The 8,403-nt window shown below is 44.3% G+C and overlaps 1 pseudogene; it reads right to left on the bottom strand.

Annotated features, from left to right (window-relative positions):
• Positions 1 to 5,432: 5,432 nt before the first annotated feature.
• LOC126178489 (U2 spliceosomal RNA) lies at positions 5,433 to 5,592 on the bottom strand (annotated as a pseudogene).
• Positions 5,593 to 8,403: the final 2,811 nt, after the last annotated feature.

The raw sequence follows: 8,403 nt of genomic DNA, 5'->3' as shown, positions 1-8,403 counted from the left end.
CTTAAATTGTGACCTAGTTTTGACCATAACAAAATTAGAAAACACAAAATACCTATATGTTTGTACACACTTAATTACACTATCTCATATAAAAATTCCTCCTGAAAAGAGTGCACCAAATAAATGTCTATGACTACTTCAGAAGAAAATACGGAAATGTAGTGAAAATATAGAACTACACTCCTGGAAATTGAAATAAGAACACCGTGAATTCATTGTCCCAGGAAGGGGAAACTTTATTGACACATTCCTGGGGTCAGATACATCACATGATCACACTGACAGAACCACAGGCACATAGACACAGGCAACAGAGCATGCACAATGTCGGCACTAGTACAGTGTATATCCACCTTTCGCAGCAATGCAGGCTGCTATTCTCCCATGGAGACGATCGTAGAGATGCTGGATGTAGTCCTGTGGAACGGCTTGCCATGCCATTTCCACCTGGCGCCTCAGTTGGACCAGCGTTCGTGCTGGACGTGCAGACCGCGTGAGACGACGCTTCATCCAGTCCCAAACATGTTCAATGGGGGACAGATCCGGAGATCTTGCTGGCCAGGGTAGTTGACTTACAGCTTCTAGAGCACGTTGGGTGGCACGGGATACATGCGGCCGTGCATTGTCCTGTTGGAACAGCAAGTTCCCTTGCCGGTCTAGGAATGGTAGAACGATGGGTTCGATGACGGTTTGGATGTACCGTGCACTATTCAGTGTCCCCTCGACGATCACCAGTGGTGTACGGCCAGTGTAGGAGATCGCTCCCCACACCATGATGCCGGGTGTTGGCCCTGTGTGCCTCGGTCGTAAGCAGTCCTGATTGTGGCGCTCACCTGCACGGCGCCAAACACGCATACGACCATCATTGGCACCAAGGCAGAAGCGACTCTCATCGCTGAAGACGACACGTCTCCATTCGTCCCTCCATTCACGCCTGTCGCGACACCACTGGAGGCGGGCTGCACGATGTTGGGGCGTGAGCGGAAGACGGCCTAACGGTGTGCGGGACCGTAGCCCAGCTTCATGGAGACGGTTGCGAATGGTCCTCGCCGATACCCCAGGAGCAACAGTGTCCCTAATTTGCTGGGAAGTGGCGGTGCGGTCCCCTACGGCACTGCGTAGGATCCTACGGTCTTGGCTTGCATCCGTGCGTCGCTGCGGTCCGGTCCCAGGTCGACGGGCACGTGCACCTTCCGCCGACCACTGGCGACAACATCGATGTACTGTGGAGACCTCACGCCCCACGTGTTGAGCAATTCGGCGGTACGTCCACCCGGCCTCCCGCATGCCCACAATACGCCCTCGCTCAAAGTCCGTCAACTGCACATACGGTTCACGTCCACGCTGTCGCGGCATGCTACCAGTGTTAAAGACTGCGATGGAGCTCCGTATGCCACGGCAAACTGGCTGACACTGACGGCGGCGGTGCACAAATGCTGCGCAGCTAGCGCCATTCGACGGCCAACACCGCGGTTCCTGGTGTGTCCGCTGTGCCGTGCGTGTGATCATTGCTTGTACAGCCCTCTCGCAGTGTCCGGAGCAAGTATGGTGGGTCTGACACACCGGTGTCAATGTGTTCTTTTTTCCATTTCCAGGAGTGTATATTACACTATATAAAGTTTGAGATTATTCAGCTTAAGAGACCAGATTGAGGTGAGATTGTTGATAGTTGTGTGTGCTTGCCTTATCCAGCTTGCAGCGATGTGAAGTTCTGCAGTGGGGGTCGGGACTGCTCAGCTCACGCGACTGAACTCCACCACTTATATTGTACATGAAACACACACACAATATATGGATTAGTACATGCATATATATGTTCGGCACAACTAGGTGCTATGTTGTATGATGCGTATGGATTGGTGTGTCTAACTTTTGACAGTGGAAAGCTGCAGGCCCGCAGTATTATTCCACACTGGACCTCCGATCGATCTACGTCATGTGATATCTGAAGAATGTTTGTCAAATCTTTTATACATTGATAAATACACACCTTGAATGCGTGTTATTTTCTTGAATTTGTTTATTGAGCCATCGCCGAACTAAACATTCACAATGGAGCTTAATAGCGTCGCACAACAATAGCAAAATCTCTCCAACATAAAACACGTCCGATCTCTGTAATCGCTTCACACAGAGTCCTCAAATATACATTTTTGGTTACTTATTCCAGAGAGATGCGTCCGTAGTACGGAACGTCCAATTCTCGCAGGCAGTTTATAGTACTGTCGGCATTAATAATTTGCCATACATTGACTGCATTTACGCCAACAGAGCACGGATAATGTGCATTATTGGCTGTTAGTTCCACATATGGTGACGTGGACTCATTTTCATACACCCGGGTGAGCACGGAAGTAGCCTCAACATCTTTGTCGCTATCTTATCAATTTTATATATTCGCTATCAATTTTCGTAATTTTACCAGGTTTTCTGTAATTCAATCGCTAAGTTACTCGAGTTCCAAACCACCACCCTCGAAGACCTGTCACGTCAACGAAACGCCTCATAGCATCGATCTTATGATGCTATCAGCCAATGAAATTGCACTATGGTTCTTAAAGACTTGTCACGTCAACGAAACGCCTCATAGCATCGATCTCATGATGCTATCAGCCAATGAAATTGCACTATGGTTCTTAATTTTTGTATCACTGCTAAACCACCCACCCAATATTTCGCTAGTGCTATATAGATGTGGACATACCGCGAGTCCTATGACACTGCCTACATCACATGACGCAAATATTGTTTCTTACTATAGGAAACAGACATCAACACAGAGGAGGCGCAAAAACTACGTTCCTTATCCGAAACACTTTATAAACGCGGTAAACTTTTATTGCGATTTGCCATCTCCCTTTATATGGATGGGAATCACAAATATTATCGCAAATGTAGGATAAAGTGAAAGATCTCACCAACCTCTTTGATGATTACCACCCCAGCAAACTAATCATGCCCATAGCATCCCTCTACCCTCCATTTCGAAACGAGGTGCACCTTCGATGGATCCATCGGCTACGGATCCTAAGCAAAACTCTAGATGGTCTCTTGTAACAGTTTCTCTATCTTTAACCAACCGTCCCTGCAATGTTGTCTCCTATTTAATTAGGAACTATACTAACTGCCATATTCGACGTCTAGTGAAGAAACACAACGAGCTGAGTTCCACGTAATCATTATACTTTGATATTTTGCTTTTGGAAAGAGCATTACACATGTTCCAATCATGCACAACCGACCGACGCTGTTGTTATAGACCGGTATTCTCTTTACAATACCGTAACTACCGTTCTGCTAAACGTATGATTTATGCGTATTGAGATCCAGATTAAAGAATTTTGAAACATTGTTTGTAGATCACTTGTGCTGCGAATACTGTAGTATTGTTGTAGCGTTTGGATTCCATACCAAGAACGTACTGGAAAGAGAGAAATTGTCATCGAACATAAACACTCATTCCCAAGGCTACACAGTTATGCACTTAAACAAGATATAATGTTAAAGCAATGTGGTTTCCGATGTATCAGTCGCGCGGAACGCAGTACTGTTAATACTCCAATGCAGAAAATATATTTCCAAGACCTGACATACATTCATCCATCTGGAAAGTTCTCTATTGCACTCCCTATGGCGAGAAACTGTAAAGTGATGAACCTTCTACACTAAAGAAAAAACAAAAACAGCTTCTTTCTGATACATGCACTTACCTGTATAGCTTTCTATAGATGTATAGTAGTAGTATGGCAACAGCGCCATCACTACACATTGCGGGTTGCCTGCATCAGGGGCAAGCATACAGTCAGGGCACAGCTATTTTTCTCTTTTGATTGCCATGTCCTTAACCTATTGTTCCGCCGCCCCTCCCCCTCCTCTTTCCCCCCTCCACCTCCTCCTTCCCCACCCCTCTGGGAACTCTTGTCGCCGATATAAGCAAACTTTTGATATCAATTTGATTCACTAATTAATTAAATCCCACCCTCTGGGAAAACCCTCAGTCCTCCCCCTCTCCTCCCCCTCCCGGAAATTGGCGGAAAAAGACTTAGTTGATTGCCAATTTGGATGGAAATCGATTGCAATGAATGGAATATTGTTTAAACAATTTAGACAATATAGTTTATTAACTTATTTAAAGAATTTAGTGTGAAATCGATTGAATGTTACGGAATATTGTTCAAAAAATGTAGACAATGTGTGGAATATTGTTTATGTAAACAATTTATGGAACACAAGGCAGTGTTTGTAATATAGCCAATTTATTAGTTAAAAATTTGTTGGGAAAATGACTGCACTTATGAAATACTGTTTATTTAAACAATTTATGGGTGACAAAGCAGTATGGAATATTTAAATAATTGTAGCACTTTTTTATTCTGATTACACATGGAAAGGCTGAGTGGAAAATGAGAGCATCGCTCCATGTTGTATTGTTGCCAGATTTATTCAAGATGGCGGATCCAAGATGGCGGGCATAGATGTCACAACTTCGCAGTGATGTCATGGCAGGAAGTTAAAATTCGTGTGGGAAAATAGATCAACTGGGCTACATCCACTAACTTAACCCCCTCCCTTCCTTCCTTCCCTCCCCCTCCTCCCTCTCGTCCCCTACCGGAAATTCTTAGGAAAAGGACTCAGTATGTGCTGGGCTGCCGAATTGGACAGGCGTAAGTATGCATTGTTTAATTAAACAGTGTGAGTTGTCATATGCAGCAGCTCCATCCAGTGTGTTCGCCAGAGCCCATCTGACCTAGTTCATGTAGGTAACAAAAGGGGGTTACTATACTTTCAACTACCTAGTTTCAACTCCTTTTCAGGGTCACTGACTACCCACTCACGCCATCCGAAATACATGCACATCGATCATTGTATATAGGAAATATATGTTGGGTGTGAAAAGTGGGTAGTCGGTGACCTTGAAAAGAAGTTGAAGCTAAGTAGTTGAAAATACAGAACCCCCTTTTGTTACCTATATGAGTTATTTGACGACGGTTACCGCTCATTTTCGTATCAAAGGGAGTGACTTTAGCCTGTGGGAAGCCCCTGGAGACAATCACAGAAGCATCTGTAACGGTTACCTGACGAATGTAATCCGACTGCAGGAAAAAATTACTCAGTATGCAAAGGAACTTTCATGATAAGTTTAATTAATTTAGTGAATCCATTTGACATCAATAACTTGCCACTGGGTAGGAAGCGAGAGTATCACAGATATCATTCACAAGTTCAAGTGGTAATCAGGCGTTTTTTTTTTTATTGTGGCGAGATCTTTTACCGAAATTTCAATCCCCACACAGGGATAGATGGCTGTAGTAATAAAATCAATTTTATTATCACATTTATAAAGTGATATGAATATTAACCTGATATTTACAGTTCCTCTGTGCTGTTACCTTATGAGACTTCACAGTTGATGACGCATCTGCCTACTTTAAGAGAGTCTGAACGTGGGGAGGCATCCTGTGAAAGAGGTAGAACATGCTCTTAGCACTCTTTCATGAGCCGAAAATGAGTTTAATAATCTAGTCCTGTGATACAGGATGTAACAGATATTAAGCTAATAAGAAGAGAACCTTTTATCTAATGAGAGAATACTTACCAGAAATATAGCTTATGCCATTTGTGGTACAGGATTTTCACAACAAGTAACGATGGTATGGTATGGAACTGGGGACCTAGAAACGGTTAGGCCCCCAGTGGACCCCCCCCCCCCCTCCCAGCCGGGAACGTGTCACACCAGACAAATGTAACCCCAATGTTTGCGTGGTAGAGTAATTATGGTGTACGCGTACGTGGAGAAAGTGTTTGCGCAGCAATCGCCGACATAGTGTAACTGAGGAGGAATAAGGGGAACCAGCCCGAATTCGCCGAGGAAGATGGAAAACCGCCTTAAAAACTATCCACAGACTGGCTGGCACACCGGACCTCGACATTAATCCGCCAGGCGGATTCGTGCCGATACTTCAGCGAAGTGAAAACGCCTGTATGCTCCATTTCTACTGTCTTCGAAAATAGCTCGTGTGTATGGAAGGAATCTACATCTGGTGTGAGAAATTCGAGATGTATGGACAACAATGTGCCAATTTTGGAATGGAAAAAGTGGGTTTTTTAACTGGGGAGAGTCTATGTCAGCGGTGAAATTGCAGTTTATACGTCCAAGTCGTGCCTACTTGTCTTGCTGTGTGGTGCAGTCAGCAGCAGGAGTGGGCAACCAAAAGCTGTGGCATAGCCTTGTGCGCCTGTAGGGTGCAAAGAAAGATTCCAGCTAGTTGGATTTTATCTGCAACCATGGATGCAAGTCCTGGTGGCAGTACACGTGGCGCCCACTGGGTGGCTGAATACCAAAGTAGACAGTATTCTGCTTGAGTGGCGGCAGAAGTGGATGTGTGTGTTGCATGAGAAGATTCAATACAGCGAGTGTTTGCCCTTACTGATAATTCCTCCATGTAAATTGATTGGTTGACTGCTTGGTGGTTACAGTGGCAGTCTCTCTGGCCTCTGAGCATTTGGTACAGCTGGAGATGCATGCGCGACTGCCAGTGTGGTGGATGCATGTGTGGACCTCTCCCAACCGGCATGGCCACGACTCCCCGCCTCCTGGTGGAAGACGCGAGTTTCGCAATAGCGAGTATGTTTGTTTTCCGCCAGAGAAGTTTAGTGGGAACTTTGTTGTGGGGGAGGGTGCTTGGGTTCTCAAATGTCAGTGCATACAAAACCTCGCATGTGCTTAGCACTACCATATATTTGTGGCGGAAATTTAATTACTTGATTAACAAAATGTTTGTGTGTGATTCTCAAACATTGAAAATATATTTTATTACGAAGAAGAATCATTGTAAGGTGGTGGTGTTTTAAGCAATCTGTTTGACACCTGTAAATTGTTAAACAAATAATTTGATAGTTAAAATAGACAATTTACCGTTTTTTACATCACAGTTGCTCCAACCAGCATTAACCAATAGGAACACAATAGTCTGAGGAGAGATGAAAACCTCTGTCTGCTAGTTTGGATACGTTGATTCATATACAGAGTGAGTCACTAACTGTTGCCACCTAGAATAACTTCGAAACTACGATAGTAGCTGAAAAGTTTGTGGGACAAAAGTTGCATGGGACAACGGGGACCATAATAAGACGTTGGTTTTTTGTCGCTAGGTGAGGTCATGTCATAAAAAAAATGGTTCAAATGGCTCTGAGCACTATGGGACTTAACATCTGAGATCATCAGTCCCCTAGAACTTAGAACTAGTTAAACCTAACTAACCTAAGGACATCACACACATCCATGCCCGAGGCACGATTCGAACCTGCGACCGTAGCGGTCGCGCGGTTCCAGACTGTAGCGCCTAGAACCGCTCGGTCACACAGGCCGGCGTTATGTCAGAGATATGAAGATCAGCTTTTTTTTTTTTTTTTTTTTTTTTTTTTTTTTTAAATGGTATGCTAGAGTTTGATATTTTCTTTAGCAGTTATCGAGACGAATCCAATGGTGTGTAACAGTAAGGACTTTGAACGTCAACGAAGCTCAAAAAGGTGGCATGAACGCCCATTTACAGAAGGTGTTCGAAGTGATGCTCATTGGCATCAATGCAATGGTGCAGTCTTCTTATCATGTATTGAGTGGTATTCCTTATCACTTCGGCACTTATCGAAGTACATGCTCTGACAATTCTCTCTCGTATGTCGTGCAAATAGAAAATATTCACCACAACACTAATTGGAACGGTAAGACCAGTATCGTCGAATCAAGCGAATGTGAATGATGTATTCCTTCGAAGAACATGTCGATATGCTTCTCATTTACGGAGAATGCCAACGAAATTCAATGAGAGCGAAAGACTTACACACTGAAAGATATACTCAACGTACTCACGTCGTACATTTAAATATGTGTATGATAAAATCAGAACAACTGGATCTTTAACGCATCGGAAAAATACCCGGCAAAGGAAAGTTACTAACGAGGAAACGAAAATTGGTACTCTTACCACTGTGGTTCGAGACCCTTGTGTTACGTTAGCGTCATTTCGCAAGGGAACCTGGCATGAGCCAGAGTAGTGTTGTTTGGGGCTCAACTTCTGATTCAGAGGGATGACACATTTATTAATTTGATTTTATTTACTAACGAGGTTACATTGACGAACCATGGAAATATTAATTTGCATAACATGCGTTATTGGGCAACTGCAAATCCATGTTGGCTGCGGCAAGCTGCACACCAAAAGCGGTGATTGGTGAATGTATCGTGGGAGTACAGAATTATAGGCCCCTATTTCATTGAAGGAAATCTTAATGCCGCCCCTTAGTGGCCAAGCGGTTCTAGGCGCTACAGTCTGGAACCGCGCGACCGCGACGGTCGCAGGTTCGAATCCTGCCTCGAGTATAGGTGCGTGTGATGTCCTTAGG

This window comes from Schistocerca cancellata, chromosome 3 (genome assembly GCF_023864275.1).
Source record: "Schistocerca cancellata isolate TAMUIC-IGC-003103 chromosome 3, iqSchCanc2.1, whole genome shotgun sequence".
NCBI lineage: Eukaryota > Metazoa > Arthropoda > Insecta > Orthoptera > Acrididae > Schistocerca > Schistocerca cancellata.
The sequence above is the reverse complement of the archived record's forward strand: the minus strand, read 5'-3'. Positions and strand labels throughout refer to the sequence as shown.